The sequence below is a fragment of the Bos javanicus genome, chromosome 8 (genome assembly GCF_032452875.1).
Source record: "Bos javanicus breed banteng chromosome 8, ARS-OSU_banteng_1.0, whole genome shotgun sequence".
NCBI lineage: Eukaryota > Metazoa > Chordata > Mammalia > Artiodactyla > Bovidae > Bos > Bos javanicus.
The window spans coordinates 48,882,905-48,897,799 of NC_083875.1; positions in this window are offsets into that span (position 1 = coordinate 48,882,905).

The following is a 14,895-nucleotide window of genomic DNA, read 5'->3' on the forward strand; positions in this document are numbered from 1 at the left end:
GTAATACAAAGACATTTAATGACCTTAAATAGTTCACTTCATCATACTGAGCCTTGACTTCCTCACCTCTATAATGAAGGGTTGGATTATAGTGTTCTGTGGTTCCACATGGACCGAAAAGCCTGGCAGGCCACAGTCCATGGGATCACAAGAGTCGGTCACGACTTAGCGACTAAACCACTGCCAGCTCCATTTTAGTCCTCCAGTTAGTGAACAGAAGGAGAAACTCTAAAATCACAGGTTTGGATAAAGCCTCCTTAGTAGCAAGAAATGACATTTGTATTCTATGAACCTTGATTTCTCACCATAGTAAGAGGAATGTGTATGCATATAGATGGGCTGGTGCCTATCACATCAGCTGCAGTGTGACACACAGATACACATGTTGCAGAGTACTACTAGTGAGTCACATTTAAGACACTCTCCTCTATTTTCCAGTAGATTTTGTGATGAAGAAAAATGTGAAATACATAACTTTAACATTATGCCCAGGAGGGTGACAGCAGGGTTTAAAAGCACTCCAATGCTTACTGTAGGATGGTTTACCTGTAAGAGCCACTGTTGTCCTGATCTCTGCTAAGAACTAATGCTGAATTATATTACTTTGAAGCTAAAAAAATATTGCCACCAACCTTGGTGGCTTAGGGATAAAAACTTTTTATTCCCATTTGGGGAGATTCAGAGAGATTACAAGATTTCTTTATATGACTTATTAAGTAAATGAAGATTTGGGACCAAAAAAGCCCAAGTGTCCTCGTTCTCCATGAGGATGTTTCCTCAAATACCGAACGTGAACTTCCTTTATGGGTAACAGAGATGTTACAGTAGCAAATGAACATTATAATTTATATGCAGTAATAACTAGAATCTATAGCAGTTTAAGATTCTAAACCAAACTTTAGATGTTGCCATTTATTCAATAATTACTTATTGACCTCTTAGTATGTGTCAGATACTATATAGTTAAAGCAAAAGCAAAAAAAAAAAAAACTTGCTATCATGCACCTTTATTCTATTGAATATTCTATTCTTATTGAAAGAAAAAGAAATGAGAAAGCAAATATATGTACATACAAATAAAATAATTTCAAATAACAATGAGTACCATAAGAAAATAAAATAGGGAAATGTGATAAACATTGATGACAGGTAGGAAATATCTATCAGAGTCCAAAAAGGTGTTATGGGTTGAATCATGTCTTTCCAAAATATGTATGAAATCCTACCCCAGGACCTCAGTTCAGTTCAGTTCAGTCACTTAGTTGTGTCTGACTCTTTGTGACACCATGGACTGCAGCACACCAGGCTTCCCTGTCCATCACCAACTCCCAGATCTTACTCAAACTCATGTCCATTGAATCAGTGATGCCATCCAACCATCTCATCCTCTGTCATCCCCTTCTCCTCCCACCTTCAATCTTTCCCAGCATCAGGGTCTTTTCAAACGAGTCAGTTCTTCACATCAGGTGGCCAAAGTGTTGGAGTTTCAGCTTCAGCATCAGTCCTTCCAATGAATATTCAGGACTGATTTCCTTGAGGATGGACTGGTTGAATCTCCTTGCAGTCCAAGGGACTCTCAAGAGTCTTCTCCAACATCACAGTTCAAAAGCATCGATTCTTCAGCACTCAGCTTTCTTTATGGTCCAACTCTCACATTCAAACATGACTACTGGAAAAACCAAAGCTTTGACTAGATGGACTTTTGTTGAGAACCCCATGAACAGTATGAAAAGTACCTCAGAATGTGGCCTTATTTGGAAATAGGGTCATTGCACGTCCAATTAGTTAAATTCCATCATTAGAGTAATTTCTAATTCAATATGACATAAAGGAGAAATTTGGACAGAGATACACAGGCAGAGAACATCATGTGAAGATGAAGGCAGAGATTGGGATGATGCTTTTATAAGCCAAGGAATGCCAAAGATTGCCAGCAAAACTTCATCAGCTAGGGGAGAGGCATAGAACAGATTCCCCCTCACAGTTCTCAGAAGGAGCCAGCCCTGTCCACACCTTGGTTTTGGATATCTAACTTCTAGAATTGTGAGACAGTAAATTTCTGTTATTTAAGCCACACAGTTAGTGGTACTTTGTAATGGCAACCCTAGCAGACTAATACATAATACTAATACATAATACATAAGGAAATGGATGGCATACTCAAGGTAAAAGAGATTTTAATGAAGGTAAACAAACAAGAGATGATGAAACCACCCTAGACCCCAAAATAGGCTGTTGCTCCTGATCTTAAAGGGATAAAGGGAAGGAGCCATGAGTGGAACCTTATGGGAAGTGATGGCTATAGAACTTTGGTAAAAGAACATGGCCACCACCAACCAATAACTCAGCATGGGGGGAACCAGGAAAATACCTAGATCTTTCTTTCCTTCTGCCCTTCTGTTTCCTGCCGTTGCTTCCCACTGGCAAAACCCAACAGAAAGAGAGACCAAAGAGGCCTGGTTGATACATCTTGTGAAGGTCAGCTTCCTGGGGAACAGGGGGTAATGGAGAACAGTAGACATTATGTTTGGAGGAACAAATGACAACTATCTAGCAGGGTTAGGGAAGAGATGGCAGTTGAGCTGAGAACTCAGTGAAACAGCCATCATGGGGAATTATGTTCCTGCAGAGGGAACAGCAGGTGTAAAGGCCCTGAGGTGGGAGTGAACTAAGTGATTTGAGAAATAGAGAGCCAGAGTGCTCAGGTGTGTTGAGTGCAGGGACACACAGACTTGGTGAACTCAGAGAGATGGGCAATTGTTATAACATTTAGGGCCACGTTTAGGTGTCAATAAGGTTAGACTTGTAATGGGAAACAAATGGAGAATTTTAAATTATTGAGAAGTGATGTGATTTGCATTTTGAAAGGATCACTTTAACTGCTTTGTGGAGTCTCTGGTTTTAGAAGGGTTAGCGTAGAAGCAGGGTGCTTACTTAGGAGGTGATCAGATCAGATCAGATCAGATCAGTCGCTCAGTCTTGTCCGACTCTTTGCGACTCCATGAATCGCAGCACGCCAGGCCTCCCTGTCAAATACCAACTCCCTGAGTTCACTGAGACTCACGTCCATCGAGTCAGTGATGCTATCCAGCCATCTCATCCTCTGTCGTCCCCTTCTCCTCCTGCCCCCAATCCCTCCCAGCATCAGAGTCTTTTCCAATGAGTCAACTCTTCACATGAGGTGGCCCAAGTACTGGAGTTTCAGCTTTAGCATCATTCCTTCCAAAGAAATCCCAGGGCTGATCTCCTTCAGAATGGACTGGTTGGATCTCCTTGCAGTCCAAGGGACTCTCAAGAGTCTTCTCCAACACCGCAGTTCAAAAGCATCCATTCTTTGGTGCTCAGCCTTCTTCACAGTCCAACTCTCACATCCATACATGACCACAGGAAAAACCATAGCCTTGACTAGACGGACCTTTGTTGGTAAAGTAATGTCTCTGCTTTTGAATATGCTATCTAGGTTGGTCATAACTTTCCTTCCGAGGAGTAAGCGTCTTTTAATTTCATGGCTGCAATCACCATCTGTAGTGATTTTGAAGCCCAAAAACATAAAGTCTGACACTGTTTCCACTGTTTCCCCATCTATTTCCCATGAAGTGGTGGGACCGGATGCCATGATCTTTGTTTTCTGAATGTTAAGCTTTAAGCCAACTTTTTCACTCTCCACTTTCACTTTCATCAAGAGGCTTTTGAGTTCCTCTTCACTTTCTGCCATAAGGGTGGTGTCATCTGCATATCTGAGGTTATTGATAATTCTCCTGGCAATCTTGATTCCAGCTTGTGTTTCTTCCAGTCCAGCATTTCTCATGATGTACTCTGCATATAAGTTAAATAAGCAGGGTGACAATATACAGCCTTGATGTACTCCTTTTCCTATTTGGAACCAGTCTCTTGTCCCATGTCCAGTTCTAACTGTTGCTTCCTGACCTGCATACAGATTTCTCAAGAGGCAGATCAGGTGGTCTGGTATTCTCATCTCTTTCAGAATTTCCCACAGTTTATTGTGATCCACACAGTCAAAAGCTTTGGTATAGGCAATAAAGCAGAAATAGATGTTTTTCTGGAACTCTCTTGCTTTTTCCATGATCCAGCCGATGTTGGCAATTTGATCTCTGGTTCCTCTGCCTTTTCTAAAACCAGCTTGAACATCAGGAAGTTCATGGTTCACATATTGCTGAAGCCTGGCTTGGAGAATTTTAAGCATTACTTTACTAGCATGTGAGATGAGTGCAATTGTGCAGTAGTGTGAGCATTCTTTGGCATTGCCTTTCTTTGGGATTGGAATGAAAACTGACCTTTTCCAGTCCTGTGGCCACTGCTGAGTTTTCCAAATTTGCTGGCATATTGAGTGCAGCACTTTCACAGCATCATCTTTCAGGATTTGGAATAGCTCAACTGGAATTCCATCACCCCCACTAGCTTTGTTCATAGTGATACTTTCTAAGGCCCACTGGACTTCACATTCCAGGATGTCTGGCTCTAGGTCAGTGATCACACCATCGTGATTATCTGGGTCATGAAGACCTTTTTGTACAGTTCTTCTGTGTATTCTTGCCATCTCTTCTTAATATCTTCTGCTTCTGTTAGGTCCATACAATTTCTGTCCTTTATCAAGCCAATCTTTACATGAAATGTTCCTTTGGTATCTCTGATTTTCTTGAAGAGATCTCTAGTCTTTCCCATTCTGTTGTTTTCCTCTATTTCTTTGCATTGATCACTGAGGAAGGCTTTCTTATCTCTTCTTGCTATTCTTTGGAACTCTGCATTCAGATGTTTATATCTTTCCTTTTCTCCTTTGCTTTTCGCTTCTCTTCTTTTCACAGCGATTTGTAAGGCCTCCCCAGACAGCCATTTTGCTTTTTTGCATTTCTTTTCCATGGGGATGGTCTTGATCCCTGTCTCCTGCACAATGTCACGAACCTCATTCCATAGTTCATCAGGCACTCTATCTACGAGATCTAGTCCCTTAAATCTATTTCTCACTTCCACTGTATAATCATAAGGGATTTGATTTAGGTCATACCTGAATGGTCTAGTGGTTTTCCCTACTTTCTTAAATTTAAGTCTGAATTTGGCAATAAGAAGTTCATGGTCTGAGGCACAGTCAGCTCCTGGTCTTGTTTTTGCTGACTGTATAGAGCTTCTCCATCTTTGGCTGCAAAGAATATAATCAATTTGATTTCGGTGTTGACCATCTGGTGATGTCCATGTGTAGAGTCTTCTCTTGTGTTTTTGAAAGAGGGTGTTTGTTATGACCAGTGCATTTTCTTGGCAAAACTCTATTAGTCTTTGCCCTGCTTCATTGTGTATTCCAAGGCCAAATTTGCCTGTTACTCCAGATGTTTCTTGACTTCCTACTTTTGCATTCCAGTCCCCTATAATGAAAGATAGCAGTACTCAAATGAGATATTATGGTGGCTTGGACAAAAGTGGTAGATAAGAAAGTGGAGCACAGGGGACAGAGTGAGGCTCTAGGTTGAAAATAGAGAAGAAAGGACTTGTACTTCAACCTATGTGGGAAGGAAGGAAAAATGAGGAGTCAAGGTTGACGTCTGGGTTTTTTGGCTAGAGTAATTCAGTGTTTCATATATACTGAGACAGGGAAATCGGGGAAGAGCAGATCTGAGAGGAAAACTATAAGTTCTGATTGGGATACATTAAGTTTTAAATATCTTACAAACTTCCAAGTAAAGATTACAAGTAGCAGCTGGCAGTGAATCTCAAGCTTAGGAGAGAAGTTAGGGCTAGAAATATAAATTTGATGTGTTATTTGAAGCATGTATATGAAATTGGATAGCACTGCCTATTGCAAGATTATACACAGAGAAGAGAGGACTTTTTCTGGCAATATGGAAAGCTAGAGATTCTGAAACCCATGTCTGCTGCGTGACATCTAAAAATACTCAACAACAATGAAAAAAAATCCTTTTGAAATAATCAAATACTCCCTTTAAGAAACTAATGAAAATTCACCAAGGTTAGGAATAAAGAGGAACAGGAGAACATGGAGGCAAATGTTGTGGACTGAATATTTATGTCCTCCCAAAATTCATACTGAATTTGAAGTCTCAGGCCCCAGTGTGGCTATATTTGGAGATGTGGCCTTTGAGGAAGTAATTAAAGTTAAATGAGGTTGGAAGTGTGGTACTCTGATCTGACTGGATTAGTGTCTTTTTAAGAAGACTCTGGAGACATCTGACTTCCTTTACCCACTTCCTCAACCTGAAGAGGCAGTGAGAAGGCTGCTGTCTGCAATACAGAAAGGGTCCTCACCAGAAGTCAAATCTGCTAGAATGCTGACTTTGGACTATTAGGCTCTAGAATGGTGAGACAGTAAATTGTTTAAATTACTCAGTCTGTGATGTTTTGTTATGGCAGCCTGAGCAGACTAAGACAACAAATGAACTTTGAATCCTTTGCATATATTGAAATCACTGGATATGTGTGGTCTAGAGCTTTGGAACATAAGGGATATTGGAGACAAAGTACTGGGTCAGTGCAGGTCATAGATTTATTAGAAACCACTTTACATAAATCCAGGAAGTAAGCCAGAAAGAAAAACACCAATACAGTATGAGATCAGATCAGATCAGTTGCTCAGTCATGTCTGACTCTTTGCGACCCCATGAATCGCAGCACTCCAGGCCTCCCTGTCCATCACCAACTCCCAGAGTTCATTGAGACTCACATCCATCGAGTCAGTGATGCCATCCAGCCATCTCATCCTCTGTCGTCCCCTTCCTCCTCCCCAATGCCTCCCAGCATCAGAGTCTTTTCCAATGAGTCAACTCTTCACATGAGGTGGCCAAAGTACTGGAGTTTCAGCTTTAGCATCATTCCTTCCAAAGAAATCCCAGGGCTGATCTCCTTCAGAATGGACTGGTTGGATCTCCTTGCAGTCCAAGGGACTCTCTAGAGTCTTCTCCAACACCACAGTTCAAAAGCATCAATTCTTCGGTGCTCAGCCTTCTTCACAGTCCAACTCTCACATCCATACATGACCACAGGAAAAACATATGGAATTTAGAAAGATGGTAACGATAACCCTGTATGCGAGACAGCAAAAGAGACACAGATGTATAGAACAGTCTTTTGGACTCTGTGGGAGAGGGCGAGGGTGGGATGATCTGGGAGAATGGCATTGAAACATGTATGATATCATATGTGAAACGAATTGCCAGTCCAGGTTCGATGCATGATACAGGATGCTCGGGGCTGTTGCACTGGGATGACCCAGAGGGATGGTATGGGGAGGAAGGTGGGAGGGGGGTTCAGGATGGGGAACACGTGTACACCCGTGGCGGATTCATGTTGATGTATGGCAACACCAGTACAATATTGTAAAGTAATTAGCCTCCAATTAAAACAAATAAATTTATATTAAAAAAAAGAAAGAGCTATGTCCTTAGGTAATGGGTGAACTAAGAAAAGAAAACTCCCCTCTCAGAAGCAGACAGCAATATTGGGTGTGGTACTGGAGGGAGGTTAAAGAAAAGAACTGTCTCCTCTGACAATATCTTTCATATTTGGCTGAATTTATATTATTTTCGTGGTTCTAAGAATGATAGGCTAGGGACTGTAGTTTAAAGGAGATACTGATGTCCTCAGGCACAGAGCAAACCAACACAAATACTCCTTAGAGGACTTTCCTTTTGTTTTAGGCTTTAGAGAGTTCCCACAAAGTTCAAGAAAATTTATTTTATTTTTTTGTTGTTGAAGTTTAGTTGATTACAATGTTGTACCAATCTCTGCTGTATAGCAAAGTGACTTAGTTATCCACATATACTACTTTCTTTTTTTATATTCTTTTCCATGATGGCTTATCACCAGCTGAGTATAGCTCCCTGGGCTCTACATTAGGACTTATTGTCTCTCCATTCTAAATATAATAGTTTGAATACCAGCCCTAAACTCCCAGTCCGTCCCTTTCTCTTCCCCTCTCCCCCTCGGCAACTACAAGTCTGTTCTCTATGCGTCTGTTTCTGCTTTGTAGATAGGTTCATTTATATCATATTTAAGATTTTATATGTAAGTGATGTCATATGATATTTATCGTACTCATTCTGACTTATCTCACTTTTTAGTATGATAATCTCTAAGTCCATCCATGTTTCATTCTTTTTTTATTCCATTGTATAAATGTACCACATCTTCTTTATTCAGTCACTTGTTGATGGACATTTAGGTTGCTTCCATGTTTTGGCTATTGTGTACAGTGTTTCTGTGAATATTGGGGCTCATATATCTTTTTGTATTATAGTTTCATCTGAACATGTGCCCAGGAGTGGGATTACAGGATGATATGGCAACTTTATCTTTAGGTTTCTGGGAACCTCCACATGGTTTTCCATAGTGGCTGTACCAACTTACTTTCCCACAGTAGTTTAGGAGAGTTCCCTTTTCTCTACTCCGTCCCTAGCATTTGTTATTTGCAGACATTTTAGTGATGGCCATTCTGACTGGTGTGAGGTGGTACCTAATTGTAGTTTTTATTTGCATTTCTTTAATAACTAGTGACGTTGAGCACATGCAAATTTAAAACACACAAGAAAATGAACTATGTTGAACAAGGGTGGTGGAAACAATAAGCAGAATTAGAATGGTAAGATATTAAAATTTGAAATTATTAGATATAGAATATAGAAGTGTATGTTATTGCTTAACAAAATAAAAGGAGGAAATAAAATCTGACAAAGAAATAAAAGACTACCAAATTGGATAAATAGGTTGAAAAAAAACCAAATTGAATTTCCAGGAATAAAACATATAATCATAAATTAAATGTTTAGTGTCATATAACAGACACGGGGCTTCCCTGATACCTCAGTAGTGGGGCTTCCCAGATGGCTCAGTGATAAACAATCTGTCTGCCACTGCAGGAGATGCAGGAAATACGCAGATGCAGGAGATGCAGGGTTTAATCCCTAGGTTGAAAAAATTCCCTGGAGGAGGAAATAGCAACCCACTCCAGTATTTTTGCTTGAAAAAATCTTATGGGTTGCAGAGTCAGACACGACTGAACTACTGAGCACACACACACCAGACACTAGTGGTAGGGTTTATTGCAATGAACATAATAAACACAAATACTTGACCTCATGCAACTTACCCTCTAGGTAAGGAAATAAAAGTTAAAACATACTGGAAGGGTTCAAGAGCAGACAATTCAAGCTGAAGTAAGAATAAAGTGAAAAATAAATCTAAAGAAATAACAGAATTCTGCCTAGAAATATAAGGATATGAAAAATGTGACAGAGATTAAATGTTAGGTAGGATAAGTAAGAAAGTAAAAAAGATTGTAAAGTTACAAAAGGAGATAAGAGAGTATGTGAAAACCAATTTCAAAAGTTAATGGTTGGTACTTTGTTAAAAGCCATGATTTTTCAGGATTGTGTTACGGAAGGAAGATGTTAAAAGTAGCCTGAGAGAGAAGACATTTCATAAACCAAGGAATGACGGTGATATTGACACTTGGCCTCTAAAAAGTAGGACCCACAAGATATGGAGTAATATCTTCAGTGTGTTGAGGCAAATTTCCCAGGACCTGGAATGTATGTATATTCAGCAAAATTATATTTCAAGAATCAAAGTGTTAGTCAGTCATGTCCAAACTCTTTGTGACCCCATAGACTGTAGCCTGCCAGGCTCCTCTGTCTATGAAATTCTCCAGGCAAGAATATTGGAGTGGATTACCATTTCCTTCTCCAGGGGATCTTCCCTACCCAGGGATCAAACCTGGGTCTCCAGCATTGCAGGCAGATTCTTTACCACTGCGCCACCTGGAAAGCCCATAATCTTCAAGAATGAAGATTAATTAAAAACCTTTCAGTAATAGAAAAATGGATTTTACCAAAGAAGTGTCCAAAGCAATTTCTAAAAGATGTACTTCAGGAAGAAGGAGAAAAAATGATCCTCAAAAATGGTCTGAAATGTAAGAGAAAATAGTGAGTGAAGATTATGGTAAACATATAGGAATATATAAACAAAAGTTAAAATTAAGATAAAGCTACAATGTAGTACCACAGGTTCATGATAAGAAGTAAGGTGATTGTATTTAAAGCACTCCAAAATTTTTATATTTGTTTGTAAGGTGGATAAAAACTAATTTTATTTTCTATTAAGCTAAGTGGCCATTTATAGTCTAGTGATTAAGAAAATAGAGATAAGGTGTGTATCTTTCAAACCAGTAGAAGACAAAAAAGAATGAGAAAAATATCTACAGTCAGTTTAAATGTAAGAAGGAAATATGAGGAGATAGGAGGAATAAAGGAGAAAAACAGCAAGAAACAAAGGGCAGAAAAAATGAAAGCTTGAAATACTATGGAAAAATATATCCAAATATATCAGTAATCACAATATATTTACATGGACTTAATTATATAGTTAAAAATTATAGATTGTCAGGATAGTTTTTTTAAAAACTTTTATTTATTTATTTGGCTACCCTGGGTTTTAGTTGAGCATGTAGGAACTTTTAGTTACAACACATAAACTCTTAGTTGTAGCCTATGGGATCAAGTTCCTTGACCAGGGATTGAACCCAGGTCCCCTGCATTGAGAGCATGAAGTCTTAGCCACTGGACCACCAGGGAAGTCCCCAGAATAGCTTTTTAAAAACATACCTGTATATTATTAATTAGATTTACAGTTATGACATAAGGACAAAATAAGGTTAAGATAGAATGGAAAATATTATAAGTTATATAATCAAAAGAAATCTGGTGCATTATCATATCTGACTAGATTATGAAGAAATATATAATACAAAAATTAAAGGATTAGTATGTAATAATAAAAATTTTCAAACAAATAGTCCTGTTTGAATGCTTCCAATAATGTATTTTCCAAATATATAGATGATAGGTAGGTGCTAAAATAATCCAACAAAAGCAACAATAGACAAATATGTAATCATAGTGGGAGATTTTGCCCATCTATTTGCCATAAAGTGATGGGACTGGATGCCATGATCTTAGTTTTTTGAATGTTGAGTTTTAAGCCAGTTTTTTCACTCTTCTCTTTCATTCTCATTAAGAGGCTTTTTAGTTCCTCTTCACTTTCTGCCATTAAATTGGTATCATCTGCCTATCTGAGGTTATTGATATTTCTTCCAGAAATCTTGATTCCAGCTGTGCTTCATCCAGCCCTACATATCACATGATGTACGCTGCATATAAGTTAAATAAGCAAGGTGACAATACTCCTTTTCCAAAATGGAACCAGTCCATTGTTCCATGTCTGGTTCTAACTGTTGCTTCTTGACCTGTACACAGATTTTTCAGGTGGCAGGTCAGGTGGTCTGGTATTCCCATCTCTTGAAGAATTTTCCACAGTTTGTTGTGATCCACACAGTCAAACGCTTTAGCATAGTCAATGAAGCAGAAGTATATGCTTTCCTGTAATTCCCTTGCTTTCTCTATGATCCAAAAGATGTTGGCAATTTGATCTCTGGTTCCTCTGCCTTTTCTAAATCCAGCTTGTACATCTGGAAGTTTTCAGTTCACATACTGTTGAAGCCTAGCTTGAACATAACCTTGCCAACATGTGAAATGAGTGCAATTGCACAGTAGTTTGAACATTCTTTGGCATTGCCCTTCTTTGGGATTGAAATCGAACTGGCCTTTTCCAGTCCTGTGGCCACTGCTAAGTTTTCCAGATTTGCTGGTATATTGAGTGCAGCATCACTTTAACAGGATCATCTTTCAGGATTTGGAATAGCTCAACTGGAATTCTAACACCTCCACTAGCTTTTTTGTAGTAATTCTTTCTAAGGCCCACTTGATTTTATATTCCTGGATGTCTGGCTCTAGGTGAGTGAACACATCATTGTGGTTATCCAGGTCATTAAGACTTTGTACAATTGTTCTCTGTGTTCTTGCCACCTCTTCTTAAGTTCTTCTGCTTCTGTTAGGTCCATACCATTTCTGTCCTTTATCGAGCCCATCTTTGCATGAAATGTTCCCTTGGTATCTCTAATTTTCTTGAAGAGACCTCTAGTTTTTCCCATTCTATTGTTTTCCTCTATTTCTTTGCATTGTTTACTTAGGAAGGCTTTCTTATCTCTCCTTGCTATTCTTTGGAACTCTGCATTCAGTTGGTTATTTCTTTCCCTTTCTCTTTTAAAGCCTTCACTCCTCTTCTTTTCTCAGGTATTTGTAAGGCCTCCTTGGACAACCATTTTGCTTTCTTGCATTTCTTTTTCTTTGAGATAGTTTTGGTCACTGCCTCCTCTACAATGTTGTGAGCCTTTGTCCATAGTTCTTCAGGCATTCTGTCTACCAGATCTAATCCCTTGAATCTATTTGTCACTTCCACTGTATAATCATAGGGGATTTGATTTAGGTCATACCTGAATGGTCTAATAGTCTTCCCTACTTTCTTCAATTTAAGTCTGAATTTTGCAATAAGGAACTCCTGATCTGAGCCACCGTCAGCTCTTGGTCTTGTTTTTGCTGACTGTGTACAGCTTCTCCATCTTCAGCTGTGAAGAATATAATCAATCTGATTTCAGTATTTACCATCTGGTGATGTCTATGTGTAGAGTCATCTCTTGTGTTGTTGGAAGAGCGTGTTTGCTATGACCAGTGTGTTCTCTTGTCAAAATTTGGTTAGCCTTTGCCCTGCTTAAAATTGGCTTAAAACTCAACATCCAGAGAACTAAGATCATGACATCTGGTGCCATCACTTCATGGCAAATAAATGGGGAAAAAATGGAAACAGTGACAGATTTTATTTTCTTGAGCTCCAAAATCACTGCGGATGGTGACTATAGCCTTGAAATTAAAAGATGCTTGCTTATGGGAAGAAAAGTTATAACAAACCTTGACAGCATATTAAAAGGCAGACAGCATATATAAAGGTCCATACAGCCAAAGCTATGGTTTTACCAGTACTCATGTATGGATATGAGAGTTGGACCATAAAGAAGGCTGAGCACCAAAGAACTGATGCTTTCAAACTCTGGTGCTGGAGAAGACTCTTGAGAGTCCCTTGAATTGCAAGGTGATCAAACCAGTCAATCCTAAAGTAAATCAGTCCTGAATATTCACTGGAAGGACTGATGCTGAAGCTGAAATTCCACTACTTTGGCCACCTAATGTGAAGAGCTGACTCATTGGAAAAGACCCTGATGCTGGCAAAGATTGAGGGCAGGAGGAGAAGGGGGTGATAGAGGTTGAGATGGTTGGGTGGCTTCACTGACTCAATGGGCATGAGTTTGAGCAAGTTCCAGGAGATGGTGAAGGATAGGGAAGACTGGCATGCTTCAGTCTGTGGGGTTGCAAAGAGTTGTATACAACTTATTGACTGAACAACATTTGGGAGATTTTAATACATATGTCTCAGTTTTTGATAGATCAAGAAGACAGAAGTCACTGTAGACAGAGAAAATTTAAAGAGCAAAACGTTCTTGGTCTCAAGTACAAATATAAGATTCTATACTTAATAATTGGACAATGTGTCTCTTTTTAAGAACGCTTAGTTTAAAAACAGACTACTTGTTAGGCCATAAATAAATATTGACACATTTCAAAGAATCAGTATCCTATAGAACTCATTTCAGAGAAGGCAATGGCACCCCACTCCAGTACTCTTGCCTGGAAAATCCCATGGATGGAAGAGCCTGGTAGGCTGCAGTCCATGGAGTAGCAAAGAGTCGGACACGACTGAGCGACTTCATTTTCACTTTTCGCTTTCATGCATTGGAGAAGGAAATGGCAACCCACTCCAGTGTTCTTGCCTGGAGAATCCCAGGGACGGCGGAGCCTGGTGGGCTGCCGTCTATGGGGTCGCACAGAGTCAGACATGACTGAAGCGACTTAGCAGCAGCAGCATGCATTCAAAAGCAAAGTGCTAAATTAAAAACATGTGATATAAAATTCAAAATTAGCGTGCTAAATATCTCAAGTATCAGTGACAATATAGTAGAACTAAAAGGTTATGAGAGTGCTACATAACTGGATTTACCTTTTTTTTGACCATGCTGTGCGGCTTGCGGGATTTTAGTCTCTGACCCCAGGGATTGAACTTGGGCTGTGTTTTGCTGAAAGTTTTTACTTTCATTTCAGGTTCAAAGGATTGGTTAAGTAAATAAGCCACTCGTTCTATACAAATAAATAATACCAGTATTTATTAGAGAATTATGTAGCTTTCTTTCAATATACTAACATTAAAAGGAAAGAGAAACAGCAGAGGATATATCACCAAATTGAGTTTTGACAAATATCCAGACTTAAACAGTGCTGAAAAGTCCCATGTCATAGCATATCTGGAGTTCCAACTGGGAAAAGGTCCCAGGCAGCATGTCTGCTCTGTAGGTGAGACTTCAAAAATAGCAGTTTGGGGTTCTGGATCATAATCCCAGGATGAGAACTGATAACGTCACCAGTCTATAAGCAAAACTGCAGGTCTGGTATTATGTTAATCTTTTTTTACAATGCTGTTTGCTTTGTTCTGTGTTTCTTGGAAGTTTGTTAGGTCACAGGAGTGGTTGGCCAGACCCCTTCCAGGGGTTCAACAAATTCCAGGACTCACCCTCTGTGTGTCTATGGTGCCTCTCAACCAGCACTTATAGCAGATGTGACTGATACAGCAGTAGAGCAGTAGTCAGGGCAGTATCTCGGTAGGTCAGAAGAAAGGTCAGAGGCTTGCTCTGCTCTCTTGCCTCTGAAGCCTGAACAAGACTATCTCCATTTTATTTCCCTAACTGGCCCTCAGCAGTGAGAATATAGAATCCTAACCACTGCATTGCTGGGGAATTCCCCGTATTTACCTTTAAAACCTAGAGAAAACATATTAGCTGCTTTTAAAAAAAAGTTTATTATTTATTTGGTCACACAGCATGTGGAATCTTAGTTCTTCAACCAGGGATCAAACCTACACCCCCTTTGTTGGGAA